The sequence below is a fragment of the Peromyscus californicus genome, unplaced genomic scaffold (genome assembly GCF_007827085.1).
Source record: "Peromyscus californicus insignis strain IS unplaced genomic scaffold, ASM782708v3 Scaffold_4__1_contigs__length_199733344, whole genome shotgun sequence".
NCBI classification, from domain to species: domain Eukaryota; kingdom Metazoa; phylum Chordata; class Mammalia; order Rodentia; family Cricetidae; genus Peromyscus; species Peromyscus californicus.
This window is the reverse complement of record NW_026294562.1, coordinates 77,810,664-77,823,921: the sequence shown is the minus strand read 5'-3', so window position 1 is coordinate 77,823,921 and position 13,258 is coordinate 77,810,664. Positions and strand designations below refer to the sequence as shown.

Sequence of the window (13,258 nt, the reverse complement as noted above, 5' to 3'; positions counted from 1 at the left end):
GAGAGAATCAATTTCTGATAAAATGCCAGGAAGGAGATTGACATGTCTAAAACCTTTCTGGTATCAGCTAAGCTCCTAGAAGAAGATTAAACTCTAGGAAAAAACCCCTCAGAGAGCTGCAATTTCTGAGCAGAAAGAGTCTGTTTTGGATAAGCAATGTGCCCTTGTACAGAGCATCATCAAAGTCTCCTCTATCCTCAGATCTGGGGCATGAAATTGCCTGTAACGCTTGCCTCCTCCCTCCCCTTGGAAAAAGCAGTGTGTGGAATAGAGAATGTTATTAGAAATGAGAATGGTACCATCTAAGGAAAGGTGGCACCTGCAAGTGCCTCAGGAAAGATGTCTCCAGGGTGAAAGCAGCCTTTGCCCCTGAGTGGGCAACAGCCGCATGGCCCTGGTCCTGCTGCCACCCCTGATGTGAGGACACTTGCTTCCCCGTCTGTGCTGTTAGCACTCTGGTCATCTAGGTCTGGCAAAAACCAGTGACTTCAACTTTACTAGGATGCATAGTCTGTGGGCCCTGGGCCCTGCATGAGTAATAGAAGTCCTTACACTAGCTTCATTGAAAAAGGGGAAATTGCAGCCTCACATTGCTGAAAACTTCAGAAGTAGGCAACATCAGTGTCAGGGTTAAGGTTTCTGTTGCTGTGATGAGACATCATGACAAAAAGCAACTTGGAGTGAAAAGGGTTTATTTTCCTTACTCTTCCACATCACAGTTCATCATTGAAGGCAGTCAGGGCAGGAACTCAAGTGGGGCAGGAACCTGGAGGCAGGAGCTGATGCAGAAGTTATGGAGGAGTGCTGCTTACTGGTTTGCTCCTCATGCCTTGCCCAGCCTGCTTTCTCATAGCACCCAGGGCCACCAGCCCAAGGGTGGCACCACCTACAGTGGGCTGGGCCCTTCCACATCAAACATCAATAAAAAAGTTCACCACAGGCTTTCCCACAGGCCAATCTAGTTGGAGCATTTTCTCAAATGTGGTTTCCTCTTTCTAAAGGACTCTAGCTTTTGTCAAGTTGCTGTCAAACTAGCCAGCATAATCAGGTATAGCTGCATCCAAGTGTTCAGACTCAGTTCCTCTGGACTCCTCCTTATCCTATGGCAATCCCTTTTCATGCATACAATTCCCTGTCTGTAGCAAGGTGACTGCCAGCTACCCTAGGCTCGCTGCATAAAGGCCAGTAAATATGTGCCAAGGGCTGGAGTCAGAGAGCCTGGCAGTGAGTCCTGGCTCCTCCATTGCTCAGGAAGCTTGGACACCATGGAGCCTTAGTTGTTTCGTATGTAGGATGGTGATGGAAGCGGTACCAGCCAAACTGGGAACCAGGAACAGTACCTGACTGACTGTAGCCCTGAGTAAGTGGAGGGTGCTGCTTTCCCTCACCTTCCCCCCTCCTTCCTGCCGGTGCCTTCACTGTCAGCAGTTCTGGCAGAAGGAATGGGGGTCGGCCAAGTAGAGTGCCCAGACTGAGACCCATCAGCTGGGTCATAAGCGATGGGTGAGGAGTCCCACGTTTACATAGTTAGAAAGGGATAACTTCCCAAAAGAAAATCAGTTTAGTATCACAGAAGACCGGAAAAAATATAGTGGGCAGGAAAAAGCCATCAAGCACATGGCCACTTTGTGGCAGGAGTAATAGAGCTGACAGATACCAAGTGCCACTCTCCACTCACTGTACTCAGCAGTGTTATCCTGCTCTTCCATGTGAGAAGTCAGGTAGCCTAGCAGGTGTAGAGCCAAGCCAGTGTGCTACATTGTGCCACCTGAGAAAGAGGTGCCAGCAGGAGGCCTTTTAGGGCACATTCTTAGCACCTGTCTCTGTGTGTAGAATGGTGCCCAGCAGGCCTTCCTCTGCCAGTGTTGCACGGAAACACCAGGTCCAGCCCAACTTCGGCCACAAGCTGGCTGTCTTCCATGCTACCTTTCTCCTTTCCCCCAACCGTATTGTAGGCTCATAGCTGCAATAAGGACCCTGGCCTGTATCCACTGTCTGGACAGGTCAGAGGGCAGAGGTGGCAATGGCCAGATGGCGTAACACTCAGATGTTTTTAATTTCATACCTCCCCCAACCAAAGGAGTAGTTAACCGCAGTGGGTTCTGATCAAAAGCCATTGAAGTGATTGTGCATCTCCCCATCACACAGTCTCTACAGAAGTTGCTTCCAGGGACCCCATGGATATGAGAAAGCTCAGGCTGTGTTTGGCATTTGTGTGCAACCTACACATTGTAGACTTACGTCATCTCTAGATGGCTTACGATCTTCAGTGCTGTGTGAATGTTCTGGAAGTAACTGTCATGCTGTATTAAGGGTCTCTGTATGGGACTAGTCTCTGTGTAGCCCTGGTTGTCCTAGAACTAGCTTTATAGACCAGGCTGGCCTTGAACTCAAAGAGATCCTGCCTCTGCCTCCTGAGTGCTGAGATTAAAGGCATGTGCCACCACTGCTGGCTCAAGATTCTTAAACTAATAAATGCTGATTGTAGAGAAACTAGAACATATATAAAACTATAAAAATTACTCTATTTTACTACCTAATCAATCTTGTTTTAAAATATTTTTAATTATATTCATTTATTTGTATGTCTTTTCATTCATGTTCGTGCCTGAGGTCTGAGGACATCATGCAGGAGGTGGTTTTCTCCATCTACCATATGTGAATCCAGTAGATCCAAACCCAGTTCCTTAAGCTTGGTAGTAGGCATCTTTGTCCACCGAGCCATCTTGTCAGTCTTGATCTTGTTTTTTGTATTTTCTTAAAGCATTTTCCCTACAAAATTACAAATACTTAAGTACTACCTACATCAAAATAGAGAACACACCTAGTGCCCAGAAGACTTCTTCATGAACCTTCTCAGCTAACATTTCTTCAAAGTAACCATGACCTGGACAATTTTGCCTGTTTGAACATCGTATAAGACAGATCACAGTGTATGTAATTTTTATGTCTGGTTCTTTTAAATGTATCTATAAAGTTCATCTCTCTCTCTCTCTCTCTCTCTCTCTCTCTCTCTCTCTCTCTCTCTCTCTCTCTCTCTCTCTCTGTATTTTATGTACTAGAAGTTCATTCTTTACCATTGTGAAGTAGACCTTCAGTTTTTCTTAGAAAATTTAAGTTGCAAAGTAATTAGAATAGACTGTCATTACTAAAAATGTGTCCTTCATATATTACATAAATACACCCCCTGGTGCTGAGGAGGTGTCTTACCCAGTGGGGAAGAGAGCTTACTGTACAAGTATGAGGACTTGAGTTTGAGCCCCCAACACCCACGTAAATGTTCACATATGTTATACCCTAAGCATTGTGGGAATGACGAGCAGACCCGGAGGAGGACTGTTTGGACATCTAGCCTTGCTGAAGTGTTGACTTGAGGCTCAGTGAGAGACTCTGTCTGAAGGGAAAGTGGTTTAAGACACCTGGCATCCTCTGCGCCCCCTCCCCGTGCATATACTCTCTACCACATCCAGTTTACTCCTCATCTCAGTCTCTCTCTAACTATTAGCAGTTTGGTCAACTAGTGTTTTTCTTTTTTCTTTTTTGAGATAGAATTTCACTCTGTTGCTCAAGATAACCTTGAACTCACTATGTGCCCCAAACCTACTTCAGCCTTCGAAGTGCTGGATTGTACATTTATACCAACACACCTGGCTCAGATGTTCATCTTTCTAGAACTTTTTTTGTTTAAGCCTTTATTGTTCAGTCAAAAGTACATTTGGTCGCAAATAACAGAAAATCTAATTAAGAATGCCCTAAACCAGGCATTACCAACCAACCTTTATTTTTTTTAAAAGGGCCATAAAAATAAACATTTTAATGTTTATGTGCATATATAGTCTGTGTTACTCTTTTTTTTTTTTTTTTTTTTTTTTTGAGACAGGGTTTCTTTACGTAGACCTGGCTGTCCTGGAACTCACTCCGTAGACCAGACTGGCCTCAAACTCAAAGAGATCTGCCTACCTCTGCCTCTCAAGTGCTAGAATTAAAGGCATGTGCCACCACACCCCTCAGTTACTCAATTCTGTCACTAAATACAAAGCAGCCTTAATGAGTGTGACTGTGTTCCAATACAACTTCATTTATAAAAATATGTGGCTAGCCAATTTTAATCTGATTGATATTTGCAGGCCTTTAGCCTAAATAATAGGATTCACTTGGCTTTCATGGTAAAACTGCCAACAGCCTTATGAGAAAAACTTAATTTTCACTTCTAACAAGAAACTGTAAAAGCTCATCTGGTTCAGACCTCTCCAATAGCAAACATTATCCATCTTGCTGGCCCTTGTTTCTGTGTTGTAGGTAAAGCCTCCATGTGATCTTCCAGAGCACTAATTTTCACTCTAACTTTATCGTCAGATCTACATGGTTTCAATAACTAAATCTTCTTTGTGTGATTTCAAATTAACTCTTTCTTTTATAAGCTCTTATTGTTTGATGGATGTAATATCCCCCTTTATCCTTCTGGTCATAATAAATATTGTTATTGGGTTGTTTTGTTTTTTATTAATTAATTTATTTATTGGCTTCTTTCCAGAAAGGGTCTCACAACTCAGGATCCTTCTGCCGTGGCCTTAAATTACCAGAAAAACAAACAGGACAGTTATGTGCCATTGGATATGGCTTAAGTATGTCATAAGGGTTCTGTTTATATCACTATGTTTTTCTCTGGTTATTTTTCATGATTATTAAATTGGCCCCTCATCTTCCTGTTGTTGGTTTTCCTGGACGTTGGATGATTGTAAATATGTACCTTGATTGCCTGTCTTTTCTCTAGATCCTGATTTTGTCGTTTTGTTTTTTAATGTAATTTACCACTAGTGATTGTGGGGAAGGGGTGGGATTTGCTGCAGTAATGTGACGCTGATCTATTAGTTGGTCTCTGAGCCCAGGATCCCCCTTTCCTCCAGTGTGTGTCTTGCCTTTCTGTGCTAGACGTCCGCTGTCATAGTTCCTGCACACTGGGCAGGTGGAAGGACCCCTTTTTCACTTCTTGTGAGTTGCCATCCAGTCTCTGACATCAGTTTGGGGCCTCTATCTTCCTGAAGATTGTGCTGCCTCTGGGTTTGGAGCAGTACACGACACCCTTCCCTGTACCCAGCTCCTTCCTGCCTTCTGTCTGCCATCCAGTTCTCAGGATTTCTTAACATTTAGAATCTGCCATTTGGCACCCTCTCATTTGCCCAGGCTGTCACTGGTTTTGGATGGTGTCACTTGTTTGGATGTGGGTAGGAAGAGGCTGCTGTGTAGATAGCTCCTCTGCCCGAGCAGAGCCAACCTGACCAGTTCTCAAGGTAACTTTCTGTAGGATTTCCACCTTCTTGGCCACCTTCTCTGTCTTGGAAACCATGAAGAAGTCCAGCTGTGGACCACTCAGTGTAGACGGTAGGGACAAAGTGTGTTCTCTAGTGATGACTGGTTTAGCTGCTATCTTGCTCCAATCTACTTGGCAAAGTCTTTTTTCTTCTTTATGCCTCAGCTCCTCACCTGTCAAATGAGGGCAAAGATAATAGCAGCTGCTTCATAAGCTAATGAAAGTAGCCATTAAAATAGTGCATGCCAAGTGCACAGGAGGTGCTTAAACACCTTCCCTCTCTCGTCCGAGCAAACATTCCTCTTTCCCTTTCTTCTCCCTTCCTGTGTTGACAGTGTTTTACCTTGCCTCCCAAGTGCTAGGATTATGGATTGCAGGGATGCACCACCACGCCTAGCTCGGAGCCAGTGTTCCTAGTACACGTATTGCTTGTGTTGTGCCAGTAGTTTTTGGAACTATAGCATGCAGTTGGCTTTGTGTGTATACATGTGTGTGCGGGTGTGTGCAGAGGTGGGAGGTCAATGGTGAGTATCTTCCTCAATTGCTCACCATCTTATTTTTTGAGACAGGGTCTCTCACTGAACCTGGAGCTCGTCATTAGCTATTTAGCTAATGAGCTCCAAGGATCCATATGTTTCTGCACTCCCTATCCCAGTACTGGGCTTGCAGCCCTGCACAGCCATGGCTGGCTTTTACATTTGTGCTAGGAATCGGAATTCAGGTCCCTATGCTGTGCAGCAGGTACTTGGTGTCTGAGCCATCCCCCAGCCCCCGTACTGTTGACTTCAAGCCTGTCTTCTTTCTTCCCTGTGTGCTTTCCTTCAGTCCTGCTTCCCCTCCCAGTGCCTCTCCTTGTCTGGAGTCTTTCCCTTCCCAGTGCAATCTATCTCTAACCTTCCTCAGTTCATCTCTAACCTGTCAAAATTGTCCTGAACTGAGATTCCGTCACCCATTTTTTTTGTTTGTCTCCCATCTAGATGTCATCCTCAGACTTTATAAACAGCCTCTAACAGCCATTGATAAAATTATGGCCTGGGATGGGACCAAGGACAAAGTCCCATGGTATGCCACCCTTCCTAGGAAGAGTAATTTAGATGGCTAGATAAGATGATTAATTTGTCCAGTTCCTGTAATAGTATGTCCTTGTGGCTTGATTATGATAATATTAGCAGCCGCATGGTGGGTGTTATTTACCATGGCTAGGCACTGAGGTAAGTGTTTTCCATGTAATGCTGTTATTTCTTACGGTACTTCTGCTAAGTATTGTGTTACTCAGGACTTGGATTAAAAAATAATAATAACACTGTCTGGAGGTGCAGAAGGGGACTGTGCATGACAGTGCAAGGCTCTGAAGAGGGGTGGCTCTCCGAAGCCCAGAGCAGGGTGTGTGTGGGGGGGGGGGGCTCATGAGCAGATGGACTGCAGGCTCCCAGGACGTCATCTCTCTGCAGCTCTTATTTTGATAGCTCATTCTTACTGCAGCCTTCTTCATGCTTGGTGCCAGCCAGCTTTCTGGCTTACTTCCTTATCTCTCATTTTCTCTTTTTCTCTTGAGACAAGGTCTTGCCATCTAGACCTCACTGGTACTTACTCTGTAGCCCAGATGGGCCTTAAACTCATCTAATCCTCCTGCCTCATCCTTCCAAGTGCTGGGATTACAGGAAGGCACCACCATGACTAACTTAGCTTTCCTGATTTCTTAGTTCATCTGGCAGAAAATTCAGTGACTTCTAAATTCGTTTACCCCCTTTCATGAGAGTAGCCAGGCCTCTAATCCCAGCACCCAGGAGCACGGGCAGGAAGATGAGGGCTACATATTGATGGAGGGAGGGAATAAAGCAAGGGGGAAGGAAGGAAGGGAGGGAGGGAAAGGGAGAGAGAGAGAGAGAGAGAGAGAATATCTGCTTCTTCCTAGACCTTTTAATCCAAACTTCCCAGGATTATTGGCTCACTCTGGTATCTGTTGCTCCTGGGCCACCCACAGCCAGCAACATGGTCACAGGTCCTGACCTGGCTTCCAGGAATCTTAGGCTGTGACCTTGTGACTGACAGGACAGGGTGAGTCCACAGTCCAGCTGTTTGTTTTAGTTTGACAAATGAAAGGTCCTCAGGCTAGCTGTGGTGTCAGGGAGGGCTGACCAATGCCTGAGGCCTGTGACATCAGCCCCTGTCATTTGTGCTCAGTGGGAGCCATGGTCATTTCTTTCTGGAGCTTGCTTGGCACCTTGTCTTTGCTGAAGTCTCAGGACTTCCAGTGTCATGGAGGCACTGATGTAAAATTCCCATCCTCGACCTTGGAGTCAGTGAGGCTAGGCTCCAGCTCACATTCTGCCTCCCCACTTCTCCAGCTTTAAAACAGGGAGAATAGCAATGGCTGCTTTACAGTTGGGGTGATCCGGTGACCTAACACATGCAAAGCCCTTGGCAAATCCTCCGCCCAGCACAGAGCAACGGACCCTCTTAACCATGCAGTGGTGGGGAAAGGTCCCGGGTCCAGGAAAGAAAGCTTTGGCCTGCAGCACGGGGACTTCAGGAAGAGATGTCACTGAAGCAGCATTAGTGGGTGGAAAGGGGGATCAGGAGAACAGATTCAGCCCAACTGTAAGCAGGAGCTCAGGGGCCACAAGCAGTCCCCTGTTGAAGAGAAGACAGCACATGGGGTTGATGTGGCCGCTTATGTGGTCTGGGCTTCATAGTGAAGATCGTCCATTCATTCATTCATTCACCAAATGTATGCACTGAGTGCCTGCTATGTGTTAGGCACTCATCTAGGAAACAGATGTATTCTTGGAATATATGCCCTCATGGTTGGAGGCAGACTCTGAGCAATAAATAAAATATGAAGGGCATCAGAAAAAACAAAGTGGGGTGGAAGCAACATGGAGTGTGGAAGTTGTTAGGTCAGGTCTTGAGGAAGTCCCAGTTGAAGAATGAGCTTAGAGGAAGGAAGTGATAAACCAAAAGGGTCTCTGGGAAACAAGAGATCTGCAGAGGGAACAGAATGGGCTAGAGCAGTGGACCCAGGCGAGCCACTGTGGGGTCCCAGCCACTGTGGTGGCTATTTGGGGGCAGCAGTGGAGGGTGCTGGGAAGGGGCTGGTGGCTGTGTTGTTGGGTAGATGTAGGTGGGAAAGGATGAGATGAGAGGAAATGGAAGGACTGGAAGTTTTGAGCAGTCAGCTGAAGGTGGGAGAGGTTTCCCGAGGGAATGCCAGGAGGTGGCCCGAAGCAGGATATGGGCATCTCCATCTTACCATTGCAGAGGGCACAGCAATGGTACTCTGAAGGCTATCTGGAACAGAAGAGCCACTGATCCTGTTTACTTATTTACTTATTTTGGAGGAGAGAGGGTGATTTGACTTGTTATTCAAATAATGCATGAAACTAGCTAGCCTCCTTACAGATAAAAACTCACTGTTCACCAGGCTGAAACGCTGATCACTTTTCCCATCCTTCCCTAACCCCTCCTGGAGTAACTGTTGTCACTGAAACTTGGCATGTGTTCTTCTAGACTTTTCTCCATGTGTGTGCAGGGCTGAGTGGCCCACAAAGTAGGTGTAGCATTTTGGTGGTTTGGACTTTGTGTTTAGCATGGACGGTGTCCCTCTGAAAGCACTGTTTTATAGTGTATGCTGCAAGCTGTGATTTGTCCTCACTGCCTGAATGAACTCTGCTTCAAACCTATCCTAGGTGGCTTTGGGCTCATGTTTTTGAACCGGTTATAAAAGGGTAAAATATTTGCTGAATTTTTTAAAAGATAACTTTCATCTAAAAACATGGCATGGTGCCTCATAACCGTAATCCCCACACTTGAGAAGCTGAAGCAGAAGCTAGCCTGGGCTACATCGTGAGTTCTAGGCCAACTCGCGGCCACAGAGGGAAACCCTGTCTCAAAAATCAAACCAACAAAGAGGACTAACAGGGACAGACATACTGCAGAGAAAGTTGAGCTGTCCCCTCTGGAGGACATCAGGGTGTTTTCACCTAGCCTTAGGTACTTTTTCCTAGGGTACCTATGAGTCTTTTTCAGTTGGGTTCTGGGGAATGGAAAGGCCCAGTCCCAGTAGATCAAGCAATATAGGGTTTTGTTTTTCCTATTTCAATGGATTCTACTCCTTTGTTCCTTGAGTGCCTATGTGAGCTGCCGGGGTACAGCAAAGGACTCACTCATCTGGTTGAGAGCAGGCTCTTATAATAAAGACCTTGTTCCTTCCTGTTAGATGGAGTGAACAGGAGGTCCAGAGGTCGTGAAGGTGCTGGGCTGCTCCCACCCTTCAGCTTATGTTCCTTGCAGGATAAATTCTACCTTGGGGCCAGACAGACCCTGAGTCCTTCCTTTCCTTCTGAAAGCAGAGCAGTCTGCAAGCCTGACTTCTTTCCTGCCAGCTTCTGCCATTCCTAGACTGCCTCTCCAGCTTGAAGCCACCCCTTTGATAACACACCAGTAGCGCGTTAGGAAGCACTATTTTGATTAGAGCAGGCCAACTACCCTGTCACTGGTTCCCTTATCCCCTGCTGATGTTCCACATCCTGCCTTCTGGTACCAACCTGATACCATTCTATGCTACCACTGTGACAACAACACTTTCAAGGGTTGGTGCACAGCCTCAGGCTGTGATTGTCACTCTCCAGGCTGCCTGATTTGAAGGTGCGATGGCAGTCCCTTTCTGAGAGGCAGACTCAATCCTACCCCAGCTGCTTTCCATGAGATAGTCTGCCCAGCCACTTCCTGTGTGAAAAGGAAAGTTGGCATCTTAAAAAAATTATGTCGGCTGAGGAGATGGCCTAGTGGGAAAAGTGCAGATCTGAGGACCAGAGTTTGAATCTCCACCACACATGTAAAAGTCAGGCATGGTGGTGTGCTTCTGTGACCCCGGTGCCCAGGGTGCAGAGCCAGGAGGATCCCTGGGACTTGCTTGCCAGTCAGTCTAGCTGAAATGGTGAGCTTCGTGTTTCAAAAACAAAGGTAGACACATACTTTTAACGCCACTATTCATGAGGCAAAGGCAGGCGGATCTCTGTTGAGTTCAAGTCCAGCCTGATCTCTATAGAGAGCTCTAGGCCAGCTAAGGTTATAGTGATACCCTATCTCAAAAGAAAACAAAAACCTACGGTGGAGAATGATTCTTCCACTTTTAAGATTCTACCTCTGGAGAGGACTGTCAGTTTTGGAGACTCTCCAGTTCCTTCCTTTCCTCCTGTAACACCAGCTCCAGGGGGTCTCACATGTACATGCCCACCCAGGGACACACACACACAATTAAAACCAACAGCAGAACCATAGCCATCCCTCTTCAGTGTGCACAGCCTGCTTCTTCCTGTCAGCCTGCTGCCATTTTTAACCAGGCCTCACAGCCCACAGTCCTGCTTCCCGTAAGCCTGGCCCCTCAAATATCAAATGTAGATCCAGGAACTGGGGGCTTTGTGATACATACCTCCATGGCAACTATATTTCAGATTAAAAATTGGAGACCATGGCCTGAGGAATTAATTGCATTTTAGGGACTTATGAGTGGACATTTGAATCTGGGTCATTGTGGGAAATCCTGGCTAAATCAGGATTAACCATGAAATGCACTAGAGGGTAGCCTTTGATGTAATAAGTCTCGGGCCTGTCCTAGGAGCCTCAAGGTCAAGGAGGAATCACAAACTATCTTAGGACCCCAAGTTTGATAACATCCCCTCCCACTCCTGTTCCTAGGCCTTGGTCAGAAAAGTTCCTTCCACCTCCTCCAGGCCTCTAACACCTGTCTGAGTATAGCATAACCTCTACCTGCACCCAATACCCCCAGGGCTTCCTAACACTCCTACCCTCTACTCAGGCAAGCACTCTATGGCTTCCTGTTAGGTTGGTATTAAGGGCAGTTGTCCTTGCTATGGTCACATGGTTCTTGTAGTCTGCTACTCTCAGTCCTGTGACATACTTTGCAACTTTGTCCTCATGGTGGCAGGCCCTTGGGTACCCCTGTTCCTTCTAAGCGTTCTTGCTCACCTGTGGTCTTGGTCTGGATTGTTAAGACCCTCTTCTTCACACATACCAACTAGCCCGCTCAGACACAGCTGTCACCAGGAGGAAGCTCCTTGGACCCCCATATAGTCACATCTCCTTTCCAAGTCACTGGTAATGTCATCTCACATTGATGCATGCATTGGTGTGTGGCTGTGGGAAGTAGATTGTCTGTCTTCCCTGACAGACAACCAGTTCCATAAAGGAAGTTCCTAATTTGCAGGAAGGTCAGCGGGCAAAGAAGGGAAAGACTGACCTGCCACATTTGTATTCTTGGATAGGTATTACCTTGTATGAAAACTGGTGCTATCTTTTTTTGGAGTGTTTTGTGCTTCTAGGGCTCAAACCCCAGTCTTCCCACATGGTAAGCTATTGCTCTACCACTGAATTACTTGTCTAGCCCCTCTTAGTTTATTTTTGAGGCAAGGTCTTGCTACATTGCCCAGGCTGGACTCAAACTCATGATACCTCTGCCTCAGCCTCCAGAGTAGCTGGGATTTAGGTGCCAATGATTGGTTTTGAGCCTAAATCTAGTGTGGGTCCCCAGATCCTGGTGCTTTCCCCTAGATGTGTGTGAGATCTTGGCACCTGCCATTGGTAAACCATAGACTTCAAGCATGCTTCCATGTCAGAGGTCCAGGGCTCTCACTGTCTCTGTGATCAAATAGCATGTTCTGACCATGTTCCATCCCTGCTCCAAGATGAACCCCAGGGTCTCTTCACATTGTGATTTCACATGCACTGTTCTGTCCTGCATGCCCTTCCACCCCACTTTCCTCACCTAGTGAGTTCCTTTTGGACTCAGTGCCATGGGCTCCCACCAAACCACCACAGGCAATGCCAGGCTCTGCACTCTGCTTACTGCTGCATGGCACAAGCACCTTGTGTTACCCATCACATTGCATGGGAGCAATTGTTCCTGTTTCCACCTCTCAGTTCTCTGAAAACAGGCTTTTATCTTCCTCTCTTTCCTCTTCTTCCTCCTCCTTCCTTCCTTTCCACAAATACTCTGTCAGCTCCTTGTATATGCCAGGAACCAAGAGCCCACACTGAAGGATAGAGTGCTGAGCCTGTGAGTACCACCTCTGTCCTTGGAGTTGGGCATCCATAAGGTGAGGCTATAGGAGAATGAACAGATACTTAGAATGAGAACCACCAGGCTGGAAGGATGGGGTGGGTCATAAGACTGGGGTTATAGGAAACAGCCTAGAAGAGCTGCTCGCCAAGCAGGCCACACTTCCTGTGGAGGGCATTCTAGGTAGGAGAGGCAGCAAGGGCAGCAGTCTGGAGAATAGAGAGCAGACTTCCCTGAAAAATGGCCAGAAGGATATATGGCTCATGGATGTAGTGAGAAGATGGAATGAGGCCCATGGAGAGTGCTGGCAGCATATGACTGGCATTAATCTCTGTCTCCAGCCTGATGCCTGGCTGCAAGAGAAGCACAGGGAATAGTGGTAGGGTTAATAGGAATGCCCTCCCCCATTTCTCCTTACTTTAAGGTCTGGTGGTGGCCCCCAGGGTGGGCTAGAAGTGCTCAAGATTGTCTTCTGATAGAGTCCCTCCCTGACTTAGGAAAGTATTGGGGTGCTGGCCAGGCAGGTGGAGACTAAGATGGGAGACTAGAGAGGGACATTGCCACCCTGGTCATCTTTCTTCCCCATCAGGCCAAGGGAGCATTCCAGCAGGACTCCAAAGCTCTAGGAAGTGAACTATAAAAGCATCACTCAGTCAGTCTCACTAGAATGTCAGTGCAGGGATGCAAGAGTAGCACTCCTTCCTTGGCAATCAAAGGCTATGTTCAGTGCAAGCCTGAGTTCCCTCCCTCCCTCCAGAGCACTGCTGGGAACTTTGGCCTCTACTGCAGGTCCTTAACAACTCAGGACTGGGTGCCAGAATGTCAAGTCTGTCAAACCCTCCGACAGCTTCCTTGCCACCTCAGCA

General features: G+C 46.9%; 1 protein-coding gene across 8 annotated transcripts in view; it reads left to right on the top strand.

Moving 5' to 3' along the window:
* Katnip (katanin interacting protein) overlaps positions 1-13,258 on the top strand; it is a 174,088-nt gene that overhangs the window by 32,469 nt on the left and 128,361 nt on the right. Inside the window, exon 1 of one of the 8 annotated variants that reach the window (XM_052763271.1) lies at positions 5,363-5,382. The exons of the other annotated variants lie outside the window; for them this stretch is intronic. The gene's annotated coding sequence lies outside the window, so the exon portion shown is untranslated. Of the gene's footprint in view, positions 1-5,362; positions 5,383-13,258 lie in introns of those variants that run through there. 8 annotated transcript variants of the gene reach the window in all.